This window comes from Eumetopias jubatus, unplaced genomic scaffold, assembly GCF_037043125.1.
Source record: "Eumetopias jubatus isolate StellerSeaLion01/CBP00866 unplaced genomic scaffold, mEumJub1_p1.0 scaffold_3, whole genome shotgun sequence".
Taxonomy (NCBI): Eukaryota; Metazoa; Chordata; class Mammalia; order Carnivora; family Otariidae; genus Eumetopias; species Eumetopias jubatus.
The window spans coordinates 151,300,122-151,319,820 of NW_028274809.1; the positions used below are offsets into that span (position 1 = coordinate 151,300,122).

The 19,699-nt window shown below is 35.3% G+C and overlaps 2 pseudogenes; one reads left to right on the plus strand and one right to left on the minus strand.

Moving 5' to 3' along the window:
* Window positions 1-1,338: 1,338 nt before the first annotated feature.
* LOC148164766 (sperm-egg fusion protein Juno pseudogene) lies at window positions 1,339-2,107 on the minus strand (annotated as a pseudogene).
* LOC114210184 (AP-3 complex subunit sigma-1-like) lies at window positions 2,106-3,158 on the plus strand (annotated as a pseudogene).
* Window positions 3,159-19,699: the final 16,541 nt, after the last annotated feature.

Sequence of the window (19,699 nt, forward strand, 5' to 3'; positions counted from 1 at the left end):
ATGTCTTAAGCATTCTTCAAATTAACTCCTCATGGAAGCTTTTCCTATTCCTGAGTTTGGGTTATATGTGTTTTTTATTTGCTTCTCTATAACTATAATCAATTCTAGTCCAAATTCCCGTTTACTTGTTCATCTTGATTTTTAGACCAGAGTGCCACCGTGTAATTCACAGACTACAGCATCAAAATCACATGGGAGGTAATTTTAAAAAATATGTCCTAGGATCTCACCCTAGACTTATTAAATGAGAAAATCTAGAGCCTGGGAATTGGCTCTGGTGATTCTTATGAGCGCTAATATTTGAAAAACCTGTGCTCTACTCTGTGCTCTCCTAGATAATCTACTGACTAAGCTTTCTGACATAGTCCAATAAGACTGTAGAACTTCAACCCTGCTCCTAATTCCAATTAGTTTTCTACTGGATCAGACTTCTCAAACATAAGTATTTTATAACCCCTTTAATAGGAATAATAATAACAACAATAATAAAGTAGCATAGGCCACAGTGTTTATTTGAATTATTTATTATATCATTTGCTGTGTTTTAAGCACAAACACAAATCTAGGTATGAAGTTACTGTGACTTAAATTTTTTTCTTACTATAAATCAAAGAAAATTTAATAATTATATACAAACAAGAATGGAAAAACAAATATTAAAATTATCAATATTAATTTAGTGGAATAAGTCTACTTCATTAACATTAAATTACTGAATGCAAAATAAATCTGATAAAATTGACATTTCAACACAGCTTCTTTTGAGTTTATCATGATTAACCCTGGTTCTAAGTCTTACCCAATTTTTAAAATATGAAATACCATGAAACTTTCTTTTGGATAGAACAACACAATAGCTTTTGGGTTTTTTTGGCCAGAAACTTACTTATTTGCTGAAGTATTTTCTATTACATTTTGTTTAATATTTAAATTTTTTAATTAAAGTTTTGCTTTGTTTTAAGAGCAACTGCCGTTTTACTGGAGGCCCCATGTGGGATTGGCGGGCAGGGATGTCACCATGAGCTCTACCAAGTAATAGGGTTGGGGGGTACACCCGCAGAGAAGGGTCTGGAGTCTCACCTTATAGCCTCACCATCCACAGCAAGAAGATCACCTTGGCACGTCTAGCCCCCAACCGCCTCTCAGGCTGGGAAAAGCAGAGCAGAGCAGTGGAGTGGGGCTAGAACCAAATGTGCAAGAATCAAGAACCACTCAGTGTCCAAACAAACCCCCAGCCTGGGCTGCTCATTGTAGGGAAGGGTTGTAGGAAGGAGGCTGCCAGGCATGGATGGACTGGCCCATACCTGAAGGGAGTGTGGGTGGAAATCAAAGGGGCTCTCAGGAGAGGAAACACAGGAAGAGAGAGAAGGCCATGAGAGTGTAGCAGAGTTCCCAGAAGGGGGCAGGGCTGGTGAAGGGGTGGGCTGGCCCCATTTGGATGGTTACTAGTAGGGTGGGACCGCTTCTGCAGACACTGCCTACTGTTCCGGTACCTGGGGTTCGCCTCCAAGGAGTTGCTCCCCATCTTCTCACCCAGGTCAGCAGGGAGCAACAGTAAAAGGGGAAGGGGTGGCAGAGGGCCCCGGCAGGGCAGGGGTTCTTGCCCCCAACCCCAGTCCCAGCTGCTAGCGGCTCTGCAGGTATAAACTGTGCAGCATCTTGCCCACTACCACTCACAATTTTCCCGGCATAGCGGCATGCCACATGTTGGCTCTCCCTGCCCACTGGGGTCCATCTGCTGCTTCCAAGGTCCCAGATTCAAGGAGCACTCATAGAAGCAGACTGGCCTGGGTGAAGTGCTTCTGACAGCCCGGGGTCATCAATCTGTGGTGAACCAAACTGAAATTGTAGAGCAGGGACACATGCAGGTGGGCTTCCTGGTTAGTGTTAGCCACGCAGCCAACTCAGCAGGCTGAGCTGAGAAGATGAGAGTCTATGCAGAACAAGGCAGCTCGAGTTTTAGGGCTGAGTACTGGTAATAAGTAAGCTATAGATGAAAAGAGCCTCAGAGATAGGTAAAGAATCCCTCTCAGGTATGCAGTTGGGTACTAATCTACCCACGTTTAAGGAAAATACAGGAGGCTGGGAAGAGAACCACCTGAAACATGTTTAGAGAAAACAATCGCCAGAGCTCAAACACAGCAATAAGTGGTTTGTGTTCCACCCAGGTGGGAAAATGTTATAAATCTTGGGCCATTGAGTAGAGTAGTAAGAAAGGTATTGCCTCTGTAGTGAAATAAAATTAGCCCAAGACTAAAGACTTGCTCTGGCCCTACAGTGGGGACACACAATAGCAAGTTATCAGGGAGACAATCCCTTTGGTATCAAAGAGAGATGAAAATGTAATTGCCTAGAAAAAGGATTGTTAATTGGAAGATATGACAACAAACTGATTTATAGACACTATGCAACATTATATTTTGTCTTCTGTGTGGGTTCCTCAGAAAGTGACCTTGGCATTTTAAATCTAATACAATCACACGAGAATCCCAAGATTCATGGATCTCTTACCATGCATATCCAGATCTGACCCCTAAATCCACCCCACCGTCTCCTGAAAATCATTCATAATGTCCCTAGAACTCAAGATACTTGTGGAAACATTGCGTAAATGGGGTTTAATATTCCATGTAGACAAGGTTCACAATATTCTTGCAGAAATGGTGATGAGGGCTAATGGTATTGGAGACGAACATAAATGAGATTGTTACACAAATTGATGCACAAAATAAACTGGAGAAATCTGAGGCAGGAGCTCCAGCCCATGCTGTATCACGGAGGACTTTAGGGGAAGGAAGGGAAAACCGAAGGGGGGGGGAATCAGAGGGGGAGATGAAGCATGAGAGACTATGGACTCTGGGAAACAATCAGAGGCTTTCAGAGGGGAGGGGGATGAGGAGATGGGTTAGCCCGGTGATGGGTATTAAGAGGGCACGTACTGCATGGACCACTGGGTGTTATAGGAAAACAATGGATCGTGGATCACCACATCAAAAACTAATGATGTGCTATATGGTGACTAACAACACAATAAAAAAATTAAAAAATAAGTTACAAAGTTACACTCAAATAAAAATATGAATCTTCCTGGGATCCCAAGAAATAGTAACATTGGTGACATCAGTATAAAAGTGCCAAACCTGCCCTTTTTTAAATAAAATATTTAAAAAGGTCACTCCCAGGTAAAGACCCAGGAAAAGTCATCTAAGTTTACCATGCAGTTGTTTACCAAAAATAGAGGAGGAGAGTCTTAACTTTTGCTCTTGGATTAAATCAAGGTACTACATAGAAGTTGCATAAAATCAGAATGGAAGTTCAATGTTGCTTTTCTTATTCAGTATTTCAAAAAGTGTTTAAGACATTTCTTTAAATTATGCACCATCCAAGATGTTGGTGTTTTGTAGGGATCATAAGAGCTGCATTCCATAATTCTTTCTGTTATGTGTCACAACTGTTATTTAAAGAATGAAGTATATATTGTATGAAAACATTATGACCTCTTCTAAAGCAAAAAAAAAAAAAGTCATGTGTTTTGGAAATTTTTATAGTCTTACTTGCTATTAAATTTTTAGTTTAATAATCCCTTATGCATATAATTTTTAGTTATTGTTATTTGATGGCTGTGCCTTTGTTAACTGTACCCTTAAGAAACAATGGTGATGATTGAGATTTTACTTTTGATTTTTTTTATCTTATTACAACCTATTTGGGAAATGGCAAGTTATTGTTTTTATTTTCCTAATCTAGTACTTTTCTTCTGCTACACATTAATAGATGGCTCCTTTAGACTATTGATTGCTACTATCTGCAACCTACATTTATCACAGCTGCATCACTGTTTTCTATTGCACAGTAATTTGCTCCTCATTTTTTTCATTTTGTAGCACACAAAAATTAAAATCATAAATACCTGGTAATCGGAGACCATATAGGGTGCATATTTAACATGATATTGTTTTTTATAACCATTTTATTCAAAACATAAACAGATTTAAAATATAGATATTATTAACAGTGGAACAAAATTTTTAAAAATAGGGTTAAGTGACTGAAAATGAAATGTTCCAAGGTGTTACCACTGGTGATAAAAAGCAAACTAACAATATTTCTCTATTTTAACATACCTTATAATATGCTGTCAAATATATTGAGGTTTGCTGGGCTGGCCCGATTCCACTTTCTCTTCATTCCTCACTCTATGGCTTTGTCCTTTGAATCATTGAGTTAGCCCCATCCTTCTAATTTTGCTTAAGTTAGCCAAGGTTAGGTCCTGTTAATTGCAGCCAAAGAAATCTTGATACACAGGGTTTTCAGACCATCAACATTCAATCATTATTTTACATGTTTTATGCTAAATATTTTGTTAATTTTTATGTGATATTCAAAAATAAATAAAGCATACTTTTTAAGGAACGTATAGTGGAGATTTTAAGTATAAATTTGTATAATGAGCATTTAAATCATAACACTTAAGACAAAATTCTAAAAGATTTTTGACAAAATTCCTAAACCACTGTTCATAATGAAAGTCTATGAACAAAAAAGATTCATAATGAAAATTTAAGCATAGGCTAATATTATATTCAGTGACTTACCTTTTCACCTATTTTCCAGAGAAAAACCGAAGAAAAGGGGAAAAGGACTAACGTTCATCATTAAATTCACCAAATTAGATTCGCTTGGATATGGTAAGTTACTAGATTATATGACCTTTCCTTTCTAACTATTATGAAAACCCATTATCTGAGCTGTTGTTGTTGTCTATAAATCATTAATTATTCCAAGCAAAATTAATATCCTCACTTACTACATGATTGAAATATGTGGAAAGTCAGATGATTTATTAAAATAAGGAAGAAAATGTAGTTAGGGATGAGTAACTTAAATAGCTAGGCTGAGCATTCAAGAAACACTCTCATAACATCCAAGATAAAATATTCATCCTTAAAAGTCCACAAACTGGATTTTTCAACTACTTGGATTTTTCAAGCTCTCAACCCAAAATTGAGCTGATGTTAACTAAACTCACAAGAGATTGATAAATAAATCAAATTTCCAATATATTATTTTACTCCAGTGATCACATTTCTAGCTAAAGCAGCTCACTTCCTGGTATTTGAACTATATAAGAAGTTAATTATTGATCAAAAGTTTGCCTGATGACCATGGAATGAAAGAATAGAGATGCAGATACCCTCAAGAGAGATTTCATCTGTTTCATGAAGAAGCCTAGCAAATTATTCCTACCTCACACAGCAGAGAACACTATCAAGGGGCCAAATTTCTCATATTCCCCCAAATTTCTTATTTCTGAGCAGTGATGAACCCATACTGCTGAATTTTGCTTCTCTGAAATATCTTTTCTTATTCTATCCATTTCTCTATTGACAATTTCATTCTTTTGACATGTTATTATCACTGAGCATGCTGTATATATTGAGTTGTTTACATAAACAGAACACATTAAATATTCTCCTGCTTTTCTTAATGATTAGCTTTCAGAGGTTTACCTGAACTTTGAGTTATCGAAAGGAATCTCCTTTCCCAACTATTTTATCTTTCTTCAACCTCAGATCGTCCATTTCATATCACACAGGAAAATTGGTTATCTATTCATAACTTATGTTGTCATGCCCAGGATAAAGCCTCCATTACTCTCCTGGAAATATAGGTCAAAAATGTAAGATATCTTTCACTGTTCTCTCTATCTTTATATCTTCCATTCACAGAGTCATCAATTCTTTTTGTGCAATATTTTGTGTTCTGTCATTTCCATTCTAATTCTCACTACCCTGGTTCAGAATTTTTTTATATTTGTCCTTGACTACAATAGTTATTTATTCATTCATTTTTTCAGTCATTCAACAGATATCTTCTCCTACTGTGTGTCAGTCACCGGTCTGAGGATATAGCAGTAGATAGACATAAAGGAACCTGAGCTCATGGGATTACATTGGAGGAACACAATAAACTATAACTAGTAAGTAAATAAGTATACTGGCATGCTATAATATTAAAAAAATAAAATAGGGCAATAGGTTAGAATAGAGTGAGGAAGAATCACTGTGGTCTTTCAGATGGATAATCAGAGAAAACCTTTCTGAACTGAAATTTAAGCAGAGACTGGAGTGATGTGAAAGAGCAGAGGGATGGGGAAATATGAGTGAATGAATAGTCTTTCAAACATTGGGGAAGATAAAGGGGAAAATGTTGGGAAGTTTGAAAAATAATACAAAAGGCAGTGTTGCTGAAGTAGACTGTAAGACAGAGAAAACTGGAAATATGGCTTAAGGGATAGGTGGGGGCCAGTTGTGGAGGGCCCTGTAGGTCATAGTAAAAAATTTGGATTTTATTCCATAGCTATGAGAAATTGTTGGAGTGCTGTAAATCCTAAGAGAACATCATGAAAAGATCCTTCTGACGGCTATTCAGAGCATATCATTTTTGCTTCCTGAAAAAAAGCAAAAATGGAAGTGATGATTGGATTTAGGATAACTTGGAGATAGAGTCAGTAGGACTTGCTAATGAAATGGAATGTGAGATAAAAATAGAGGACACTGAGACTTCTAGTCTGAGAAACTGGGGCAGTATATTGTCATTTATTAAGGTGAGAATGAATAAGGGAGACCATAAATTTAATTTAGAAAAATTATGCAGATATGTTTTGCAGAGTCTCATTCAGTAATGTAAATACAACAAAGACATTCTGACATATCATCTTCATTTAGTGTGATCAACTTTTTCTAAAAGATTTGTTTTTTTATTTATTTTATAGGGAGAGAGAGTGTGTGTGCAGAGGGGAGGGAGGAGGGGCAGAGAGTGAGGGAGAGAGAGTCTTAAGAAGACTGTGTGCTGAGTGCAGAACCTAACCCGGGACTCGATCTCACAAACCTGAGATCACTAACTGAGATCACAACTTAAGCTGAAAACAAGAGTCCGACGCCTAACTGATTGCCACCCAGGCTCCCCTAGTGTGGTCAACTTTTAATTTCAGGGTTAATTTTAGTCTCAAAAAGTCATAAACTGTAGACTAAGAAGCAATTAGAAATGCATCAGGCAACCTGTGCTTGAATATTCCAGATTGACTAAGAATCTGGAATTCAAATTGTAAGTTAAATAGAAACTTACTTTTTAGAAATATTGGAGGAATATATCTTCTGTATATCTCTCATTTTGCCCCATGAAAGAACAATAATAAATGCATTGGCGAAAAAGCATCAGTATATTTTATAAACGCTGCAATGATGATAATGTGAATGATGTGCTATTAAAATGGGCTACCTGACTTCAAGGAGGCTGTTGGGGTTTTGAGTTGGCACAGGCCTAGAATCAGTATTTGATTCCCCCAAACAAGGAGGGTAAGGCCCTTCATATCCAGTGGAGGCTGGAGAAAGATAATGAAAACATTTTGATTGGCAGGATTCTTTGGTGGGAGCTAAGAGATCATGAGAGATTAGAACCGAAACATATGGCTAGTTTTCTAAATTCCTATTTATCTGTATGACAAAAAGTTCCAAATCTGCCCTGACTTGATCTACAAGGCATACCAAATAAAATGTGAGCAGAGCTTCCTATCATGAAATGAATGCGAACTGACCTGCCATTCCATGAAGTTGGGCACAATCAGCATTACTTCATCAATTAGAAGTGTCATATTCCAAAATGGGGTTTCCAGTGTTCTGAAAACATGAAAAAGTTCTGTAAGCAAATGATTCAAAATTCCACTGGCCTATTTCTATATAATGCTATTCCTTCAACATATGGCAACATGGGGTATTCTCTGTGTGAAATGACCAAGGAGGAGAAAATGTTAGAGCCAATGGCTTTCCTAATATGCTAATACAAGTCAGAATGGAATTGCTCTGGAGTTACTGAGCCAGATTCAGAAGTGTTCCTGAAAGCCTATTGAAAAGATAAATTCTCCCAGTGGGCAGAATATTGATCAGTATATCTTGTGGTCACTTTGCTTTAAAAAAGAGACAACATGAAGTTAAGTTCTACTTTGATATATGGCAAGTGGTTAACAGTATTATCAGCTAGTATGCTACTTAAAAAGATCGGGGTTGAAGCATCTGTGATAATAAAGGCTGAGGGAAATGCATATGAGAGAACTCAGAATGAGAAATGAGGGCAGATGTTAAAATATCAGTGCCTCTCTGCTGGCTTCCTGAAGGGTCCTACCACAGAGGAGTGAACTGTAGACACATTCTGCATGAATGGCAAGCTCTTTTCCTAGCCTCCCCAGCGGTTGTTCAATGTGATTATAGGCTAGTTAATGATAGTTTGGTGAGTTAAGGATGGGCTTAAAACTTTTCATTGGTTTTCAGCTAGTATAAATAATAATAGGTAACAGACATGAGTTGATTAGAATCTTATATTTTAGTGGGGAACACAGGCATTAAATACACAATTACACACTCGCAAAATTACAAATCAAGAAAAGTGTTATAAAAAAATTAGAGAATTCTACGGGTAAATTTGAATTCAGCTCTCCAGCATCTCCTTCTCTGTAAACCATCATTCACCAGTCCTTAACTCTTGCTGTATTACACATAGGCACTGCCACCAACACACATGGGCGGGCACACACATATTGTTAACCAACACTTTCCTCTCTGTTCACTTATATCTTACATCCTTAATTCATTTCATTACAGTATAATTGCTGATTTATCTGTCCTAAGCCCCCCATAGAGGACAGGGATTGTATTTAAACTTTGAACCCCATGCCCAGTGCATACTGCATAGTCAAGTACTTGAGATACTGTTCTCCAATATTGAGTTTGTTGAAGATTCAGTTCAAGTGTCAGTTAATCCAGAAGACTTTAATGATCTCTGTGAATCTCTTTGAAATGTCACATTCTACACTAAAAAAAATCTATGGTTGTCTTGTCTAACTTTTCATATTTGTTTTCATATTACTTTTATCTCACTGTTCACTGTGTTTCATGTTTTTCATGTGTTTCTTTTCCTCATATAGAAGCAAGCACATGCCAGTGTTCCAATTGTCTATACATTTATTGGGTCAAGGATAATAAGTACCCTTCACTCAATGTCTGTTATGAGAAAACAAAGACCCCAAAGTTAATTAAATCCTGAAATCTCAAAGTCAATGAGTGAGAGGCAGAGCCAATATTCAAGTCTAAGTCTGTCTGACTTCAAAGCCAAACTCTTTACTATATAATACTGCCTTATTTTGAGCTGCAAAATGCCTAAAAAGTAAGGTCTAAAAATTACTTGTAGATTCATTGTTCACTCACTTTTAACTCTCAGAATGACTCGGAGGACTCGTTGTAATGCAAGGAACAGGGGAACAACAGGCTACGTTTTCTTAGGAGGCCAGATTCTGTCCCTAGATGGCTCTGCATCCTTGGCCAAATCAAAAGCTCTTTGGGTGCTTAAGTTACCAGATGATTTTAGGCTAAAAAAATGCTAAAACTTGCTAAGAGAGCGAATATTTGTTACAAGGAAAATTTAGATTTTTTAATTATACATTTTATATGTTATTATTCAGTTTAATCAATGATTCTTTTCATTTTCAGAAACTTTCCAACATACAAAATCAGCATTTTAATATAAAAAACACTTTTTACTGATTTAGATCACAATCTGCTGTGTTCTTTTTATTATAGACTACTTATGACACTAAACTATCTTTCCACACCAACAATTGATAAAGGAAATTAAAGACAATGATTGAATATATTTTAAGAAATTTTGAGCAGCAGGTTCTTTTTGAAAGAAAGAAATCATTTTCCAAAGATGTATTTTTCTCTAAAGAAAAGAGACATTGTTTCCAAAGTACCAATTTCCTTGTAAAACAATTTGGAGGAAGCTGTTTTTACCATGGTGACAAAATCGAGATGTAGATTACTTCATCAGAAGAAGGCAATTTTCCATAATCAGTTGAGCTCAGAACACTCAGAGTATGTTACATTGAATTTTTGATACAAAACTACTTTTGCAGGTATTGGGGAGTATTTGTATTCTTACTCAAGGCTTCAAAAGGATAACAACTCACTAAACTGATGAATAATCTTTAGGCAAAACAAATGTAACTGTCATAAGAAAGTTATCATTACATGTTTTTTAGGAGTTTGTGAACCAAAATTCATTACAAAGAGTGTAGTGGCTTTTAAAAAAAGAAGGGCTGAAATTAATATTTTAAAATGGTAACATGCAGATGGGGGGTTGCTTTCCATCATCTGTGTAGCCATGTCTCACTGCTGCTTTCTGGTGACACCACATCCCACAGCCAAGTGTGACCTCCAAGTTCCTAACTACTCCTGCCCTTAGATTAAGTCAATTTCAAACTGTTTTGCTCATTCATAATAAGTAAGTGTACAGTTGTATTAAAGCATAAAAATAGCCTTGATTAAGACATTAAAGACATCTGGAACCATGTAGCAACCAACATTTCCTACTTTAATTACAGCTCTACATTTCTCCCCTTGCTGTGGTCTGCTGCTAGGAAAGAGGTCTGGTTAAATTTTTCTTCTAACTTGCCTTGTTTTTCCACCTGGTCTCTCTCATCTTGCCCACTCAGGGTCAAAATGTTGGAAAGACAGAGAATGGGGAATCTGGCAGGAAAATTCTTGATTGAGCAGAGCTGTGGATGTGGTCTTATGCTCTTTAAGCTTGGCATATGTTTATTGGCGATTGTGTGGGTGGGGAGGGGAGAATCTCTCAGTTACATGTTCATGACCTAGATGGCTCATTTTCCTTGGGCCCTATCTGATGATTTTAAATGACTTTGGTTCAGCTGTCTTGAATGTGTCAGCCTAAAGGCAAAGAATCACTTGGCCCCCAAGCTCTCTGGTATAGGCTGATTCTAATAGAGCAGCAAACTCTCTTTTGCTCTATGACCAAAACTGAAAGTAAAATCAACTCTGCTTTTAGCTTTTCCATTTTGAAATTAGACATCAATTGCCTAACTCTTGAGGATATATGTCAGGTTTTCTTAGCCATCCTTCTGGAGATTCTTTTTTTATCTTTTTTTCTTTAAACTTTTTTATTGTTATGTTAATCACCATACATTATATCATTAGTTTTGGATGTAGTGTTCCATGATTCATTGTTTGTGCATAACACCCAGTGCTCCATGCAGAATGTGCCCTCTTTAATACCCATCACCAGGCTAACCCATCCCCCCACCCCCATCCTCTCTAGAACCCTCAGTTTTTTTCTGAGTCCATAGTTTCTCATGGTTCGTCTCCCCCTCTGATTTCCCCCTCTTCATTCTTCCCCTCCTGCTATCTTCTTCTTTTTTTTTCTTAACTTATATTGCATTATTTGTTTCAGAGGTACAAATCTGTGATTCAACAGAGAAAGACATGTATCATATGATCTCACTGATATGAGGAATTCTTAATCTCAGGAAACAAACTGAGGGTTGCTGGAGTGGTGAGGGGTGGGAGGGATGGGGTGGCTAGGTGATAGATATTGGGGAGGGTATGTGCTATGGTGAGCGCTGTGAATTGTGCAAGACTGTTGAATAACAGATCTGTACCTCTGAAACAAATAATGAAGATTCTTTTATTAGTTATAAGATTGGATCAGGTACTTCTCACCCAAAATGGAAGTACTCAGAGAAGAGTGCTTTTGAAATCCCTGATGCTGCCCTCTCTTGGTATTTAATCTTTAAACCATTTTATATCTTTAATAAGCTGAAGGAATTTTAGATTTGTGAAATTAGTTTGCAAAATTTTATATGAAAATTTGCTTTTTATCTACTTCTTATCTTAGTGACTCAATCCAAACTTCCAATTTTGCATTTATACTAAAGGATATCACATTCTACTAAGTGTTTTATTTTATTTTATTTTATTATGTTAGTCACCAATCATTACATCATTAGTTTTTGATGTAGTGTTCCATGATTCATCATTTGCATATAACACCCAGTGCTCCATTCAATATGTGCCCTCTTTAATACCCATCCCCAGGCTAACCCCTCCCCCACCCCCCTCCCCTCTAGAACCCTCTGTTTGTTTCTCAGAGTCCATAGTCTCTCATGGTTCGTCTCCCTCTCCAATTCCCCCCCCTTCATTCTTCCTCTCCTGCTATCTTCTTCTTCTTTATTTTTAACATATAATGTATTATTTGTTTCAGAGGTACAGGTCTATGATTCATCAGTCTTACACAATTCACAGCGCCCCCCATAGCACATACCCTCCCCAGTGTCTATCACCCAGCCACCCATCCCTCCCACCCCCCACCACTCCAGCAACCCTGTTTGTTTCCTGAGATTAAGAATTCCTACTAAGTGTTTTTATTCCAATATTGTGATAACACTTCAAGAAAAAATGATATTACTTTAGTTAACAGATTTTAACTTCTTGAGAGAGTTAATATGATTAGTAATAACAAAAAAATAAGAGAAATGTACCTATAGGCCATATATGGGATCAATGTGGTACTTGAATTTCTTCTCCCTCCATTTTCAGTCTACACATCCTAAAGTTGACTGGTAAGAAAGGTCATCTTTTCTATTGGCATCATTAAAAGCAACCATGAACTGACAGTGGAAAGATAAACCTTGGTATATGAAACAACTTTATCAGGGAATTTATTTTTATTTATCAGGGAAATGCAAATCAATACCACACTAAGATATCACCTCACACCTGTAAGAATTGCTATTTTCAGAAAATGAGAGATAAATAGCATTGTCAAAGATATGGAGGAAAGGAAACCCTTGTACACTGTTACAGGAATGTAAATTGGTACAGTTATTATGGAAAAGAATATGAAGGTTTCCTCAAACAATTGAAAATACAACTATTATATGATCCAGCAGACCCACTTCCAGGTATACATCCAAAAGAAATGAAATCATAATCTCAAAGACATCTGCTCTTATGTGTTCATTTTCCCATTATTTACAATAGCCAAGATGTGAAAACATATACATATATGTTTATGTATATGTATATAAAACATTTTGTCTCTATGTATATCATATTTTTTCTTTATATATACACACAATGCATGTATATACACATATACAATGTATGTATATACATATACACACACACACACACACATATACACACAGAGGAATATTATTCAACCTTGAAAAAGAATGAAATCCTGCTTTTTTTTGGAACAATATGGATAAAACTGGAGGACATTATGCTAAATGAAAATAAGCCAGATACAGAAAGACAAGTACTGCATGATCTCATTTATATGTAGATAAAAAAAGTGTCAAATGCATAGAATCAAAGAATAGCATGGTGGTTGCCAGGGGCTGAGGGATGGGCAAATGGGGAGATGTTGGTCAAAGGGGTAGAGTTTCAGTTAAGCAAGATAAATAAGTTATGGAGATCTGATGTACAACAATGTGACTATAGTTAATAATATTGTATTGTATACTTGAAATTTGCTGAGAGTAGATCTTAAATGTTCTCCCCACCCACACAAAAAAATGGTAACTGTATGAGGTGATGGATATTCTAATTACCTTGAGTGTGGTGAACATTTCACAATGTATACATGTATAAAAACATCAAGTTGTACATCTTAAAATCATTCAGTTTTTGATTGCCAGCTATACCTAATAAAGTTGAAACAAAATTATCCTCTATCTCCTGTTCTGGATTGGCTAGAAAATTTAAGTGCATGGTACTCAGAGTATACCGAAGGATCCCATTATTTGAATCTGTTACATGATCATATTTATGGTCCTACTATGCAGTGTTTGGGCACATACCATTTTATCGTTAATCCTCTCCATCTTTGTTCTTCAAAATATTATAGTATTCATTAATTATCTCTAAATACTTACTCCCTTGAAAAACTGTTCTAGTTCTCTCTCTCTCTCTCTCTCTCTCTCACACACACACACACATACACACACACAGTTTAAAATGGCAAGAACTATTTGGCAGAGCAGTCTCTGCTGTTTCTATTTATTTCATAGAGAGTTAAAAAGCTTAGACAAAACAAATGACAAAGTGTGTTTGGGACTCTGAGGGGTTTCTAAAAAATTTATAAACTGGCTTCATTTATTTAGTGGTCCTTAGAAGAACTATAATTCAGTTCATTTTAAGAATGTGTGGAGAAATATGTCCAAAATTGCAATTTGAAAACTCATTCCCAGAAAATGTATCTGGAGCAATTTTCATACAACTAAAAAAAATGAAAAAAGAAAAAAAAAAGAAAACCACACAAATAGAGCTTGATTTCAGTTTATACTGTTTTTTTTTTCTCATAACTCTAGAAATCTAGCTAAAACTCTATATTTTGCCAGGAATTATTAGACATTTTTGGAGAAGGTATTAGATTTTTTTATATCTCAGCAATCAGATACTTAAAAAGATTTCTTTTTATTTTAAGAAGAAAATAGTTAAATATTTGTATGGATGCCAACATACAATGATTACGCTCTTTAACTACTGTCAGTAAAATGAAACCTACCTTTTCTTTAAAATAATAAAGCCTAGAAAATTAGCTAGATATATCAGAAAATACCCCCTATTTCAATAATAATCACCAGAAAAGAAAACCCCAAACCAAGAAAACTAAATCAGCCATTTCTATTGTACTATTAGAAATCACAAATTACTATAAAAATTATGTAATAAATATTTTTGCAAAAATTTTAGTAATAAAGTGGAAGACACCTGGATAATTTTCACATAATTTCTGCTGAAATACAGTGGTTTTATCAAATAAAATTAAAGACTATACTTCTTATGTTTATTTATAGTTTGACAGTATCCTAGTCTTAAAAATATTACTTACTGCTACCATAATTACATTTAATCTGTGTCTCCTCCACTCTGGATGATCTCCACAAAGAAAATATGTAACACCCCAGGGAAGATATACCACAGACATACACGCCCCCATACACACACTACTGAAACACTGAAAGTAAGGGAGTAGAAACTATAAAAAAGTCAAATATTAACAAATGAAAGAAAATGTAGCTTTGATGATATTAAATGAATTGTTAAAAATATGTGGTAAGGAGAAAATAGACACGTAGCTAAAGCATAAGGGGAAATGGGCTTTCACATAAAAAAAAGATTAAAGTTATAACTATTTAAAAGTTTAAAACTTTAGTGAAGTAATTATATGCATGGAAATCAAAACTTTAAAATTTTAGAAATATAGGAGCATGTTTAATAAATTAACATCTTTGATTTTGCATGTTTCTGAGCCTGTTTAGTAGACTTTAGTAATACATATGGTGGTGGAATTTTAACAGTTATCTAAACTTCAACCTTCTCTATAAAATGGTTATAATATTAATATCTAATAAGGTAAGTCTGTGTATTATTGGAGACCTTGAATTTTAAAATCTTACGTAAAATGGACGACTTACACAATTATTAACCGTTGTTTTCCTGGTGATGATTCTATACATTTAAACTCATTGTCAACTTTGGATTTCTCTTGTGTATTTCCAGTAATACTTTGCAGCTTTTTAGAGCCCGGTAATTCTTCTTGTTTTCCATTTTTAAGACTTCTTCCTCCAACGTGTTGACTAAATTTTTTAGAAACCTTAAATTCGTTCTATATCTTCCCTTTAAGTTAATGTTACAAATTAGTCATCATGCCATGGGGAATTGCCTTGCTTAATGTCTCCTTTTTGCATTTCTTTTTAAAATTTTAATTATATTATAATTAACATGCAGTATTATATTAGTTTCAGGTGTATAATATAGTGATTCGATAATTCTGTACATTACTCAATGCTCGTCATGATCAGTGTATTTTAATCCCCTTCACATATTTCACCCATCCCCCCAACTACCTCCTCTTTGGTAATCAAAGTTTGTTCTGTATAGTTAAAGATCTGTTTTTTGATTTGTCTCTTTTTTCCTTTGTTCATTTGTTTTGTTACTTAAATTCCATGTATGAGTGAAATCATTTGGTATTTATCTTTCTCTAAATCTCTTATTTTGCTCAGCATCTCTAGATCCATCCATGTTGTTGCAAATGGCAAGATTTCATTCTTTTTCATGGCTGGGTAATATTCCATTTTGTATATATACCCCTTCTTCTTTATCCATTCATCTATCCATGGACATTTCAACTGCTTCCATAATTTGCCTATTGTAAATAATGCTGCAATAAACATAAGGGTGCAGGGGCGTCTGGGTGTCTCAGTCCTTAAGTGTCTGCCTTTGGCTCAGGTCATGATCCCAGGGTCCTGGGATCGAGCCCCGCATCAGGCTCCCTGTTCAGCGGGAGGCCTGCTTCTCCCTGTCTCACTCCCCCTGCTTCTGTTCTCTCTCTCTCTCTCGCTGTGTCTCTCTGTCAAATAAATAAATAAAAAATCTTTAAAAAAATAAATAAACATAAGAGTGCATATATCTTTTTGAATTAGTGTTTTTTTATTCTTTGCATAAATATTCAATAGTGGAATTACTGGATCATACAGTAAATCTATTTTTAACTTTTTGAGTAACCTCCATACTGTTTTCCACAGTGGCTGCACCAGTTTGCATTCCACTTTTTCTGACCACAATGCTATGAAGCTAGAAATAGTCTGGAAAGAGACAAGAAAAAGTCTGGAAAGACCACAAATACATGGATTAAACAACATGCTACTGAACAATGAATGGGTCAACTAAGAAATCAAAGAAGAAATAAAAAAATACATGGAAACAAATGAAAATGAAAACACAACAGTCCAAAACCTCTGGGATTCAGCAAAAGCTGTCTTAAGAGGGAGGTATATAGCAATACAGGCCTATCTTAAGAAGAAAGAAAAATCTCAAATAACTGAAACTTGTAAATTAAGGAGCTAGAAAAAGAACAAAGCCAGCAGAATGAAGGAAATAGCAAAGATTAGAGCAGAAATAAATGAAATTGATACTAAAAAAACAAAAAACAATAGAACAGATTAATGAAACCAGGAGCTGGTTCTTTGAAACAATTAATAAAATTGATAAACCTCTAGTCAGACTTATCAAAAAGAAAAGAGAAAGGACCCAAATAAATAAAATCACACATGGAAGAGAGGAGAAATGACAACCAGCAGCACAAAAATATAAACAATTGTAAGAGAATATTATGAAAAACTATATGCCAACAAATTGGATAACCCTGAGGAAATGGATAAATTCCTAGAAACATATGAATGACCAAAACTGAAACAAGAAGAAATAGAAAATTTGAACAGACCAATAACCAGCAAAAAAATGGAATCAGTATCAAAAAACTCTCAACAAACAAAAGTCCAGGACCAGATGGTTTCACAGGCAAATTTTTTTATTATTATTATTATGTTCAGTTAGTCACTGTATAGTACATCATTAGCTTTTGATGTAGTGTTCAATGATTCATTAGTTGCACATAACACCCAGTGCTTATCACAACACGTGCCCTCCTTAATACCTATCACCCTGTTACCCCATTCCCCCCCCTGTAACCCTCAGTTTGGTTCCCAGAGTCCAGAGTCTCTCATGGTTTTTCTCCCTCTCTGATTTCTTCCCATTCAGTTTTCCCTCCCTTCCCCTGTGGTCCTCTGTGCTATTCCTTATGTGCCACATACGAGTGAAACCATTGATAATTGTCCTCTGCTTGAGTTATTTCACTTAGCATAATCCCCTCCAGTCCATCCATGTTGATGCAAATGTTGGGTATTCCTCCTTTCTGATGGCTGAGTAATATTCCATTGTGTATAGGAACCACATCTTTATCCATTCATCTGTTCAAGGTCATCTTGGCTCCTTCCACAGTTTGGCTATTGTGGACATTACTGCTATGAACATTGGGGTACATGTGCCCCTTCTTTTCACTACATCTGTATCTTTGGGGTAAATACCTAGAAGTGTAATTGCCAGGTCATAGGGTAGCTCTATTTTTAACTTCTTTAGGAACATCCATACTGTTTTCCAGAGTGGCTGTACCAGCTTGCATTCCCACCAACAGTGTAAGAGGGTTCCCCTTTCTCCACATCCTTGCCAACATTTGTTGTTTCCTGTTTTGTTAATTTTTGCCATCCCTAACTGTGTAAGGTGGCATCTCATTGTGGTTTTAATTTGTATTTCCTTGATACACAGGCGAATTCTACCAAACATTTAAAGAAGAATTAGTACCCATTCTTCTCAAACTATTCCAAAAAGTAGAAAAGAAAGGAAAACTTCCAAATTCATTCTATGATGCCAGTATTACCCTCCTACAAAAACCAGATAAAGACACCATTAAAAAAGAGAACTATAGTCCAATGTCTCTGATGAACATCGATACAAAAATTCTCAATAAAATACTAGCAAACTGAATCTAACGACACATTAACAAAATCACTCACCGCAGTCAAGTGGAATTTATTCCTGCGTTGCAAGGGTGGTTCAATATGCACAAATCAATCATGGTAGTGGAAGTCCTAGCCACGGCAGTCAGACAACAAAAAGAAATAAAAGGCATCCAGATTGGCAAGGAAGAAGTAAAACTTTAAAAAAAAAAGAGAGAGAGAGATAAATTAGTAAGAATGTGTATTTTCTAATGCAGGGCAAATTTTTGTATTTTACTTGATAATTTTGAATGGTGTATTAAAATCTCCTACATTAATGGTAGAATTAACAATTTCTTCCTGTGATTTCAGTGTATTTAATTTTATACATTTTGAGATTATCATATTAGCTACATGCAAATTCAGAATAACTATTATGTTTATTGTATTGAAACTTTTGATGTTTGAAGGGCATGATTTTTCTTAACAATGCCTTTTTTTAAAGTCACTGTTATTTTTTTATATATATTTTACTCATATATTTCCTTATTTCTACTTTTAATAAATCTGGCTGGATCCTTTTGCTTTAATTGTGACTCTTTTAAGCTGCAACCAGATGGGGTTTTTGTTGTTATTTGTCTCTATTTTTGAAGACTGACTTTATTCACTTTACAAATAATTATAATTAATAAATTTGCACTTATTTGTCATCTCTTAATTTGTGCCTTCTGTTTCTACTATATTATTTTTTATTCTTGTATTCTTCATTTTTATTATTCTACTGTTTCTCTACCAATTTCCAATTATTCTCACATTTTCTTTTTAATTATTCACTTTTTTATTTTATATTGTAGTTTTAAGAAGTCTGAAATCAATTAATATTTTAATGCTTTCCTGAATATGCAAGAAGGGAGAACTGTAAAAACTGCATCTTAATTTACATATCTACTTTCAGACTTACTGAAAGTAGAATAAGGAAATACATGCCAGTAAAATACTTTTAAAAAGTACAAAAGTACTTCAAAATAAAATGCACATTAAGAAAATGTATGCCTTTCAATTTACATATTAATTTGCATATTGCTTTTGTCCAATTTATATCATATCTTTTATAACCTAATAAATTGATAATATTTTTTTAAAGATTTTATTTATTTATTTGAGACAGAGAGAGAGAGAGCACATGAGAGGGGGTAGGGTCAGAGGGAGAAGCAGACTCTCTGCCGAGCAGGGAGCCCAATGCCGGACTCGATCCAGGGACTCCAGGATCATGACCTGAGTGGAAGGCAGTCGCTTAAGCAACTGAGCCACCCAGGCGCCCGGTAATATATTTATTGTATGCACACAGGTTTGTTTTTGCACACTGATCTTTTGGAATTACATGTTTATTCATTTCTTTGCTCACAATTTTTCTTTTATGTTAAAACTATTTCTACATTCATTTTTTTCTTCAGTGAAGCACATCTTTTAGAAATTCACTTAATAAATGCCTCTTAATGATCATTT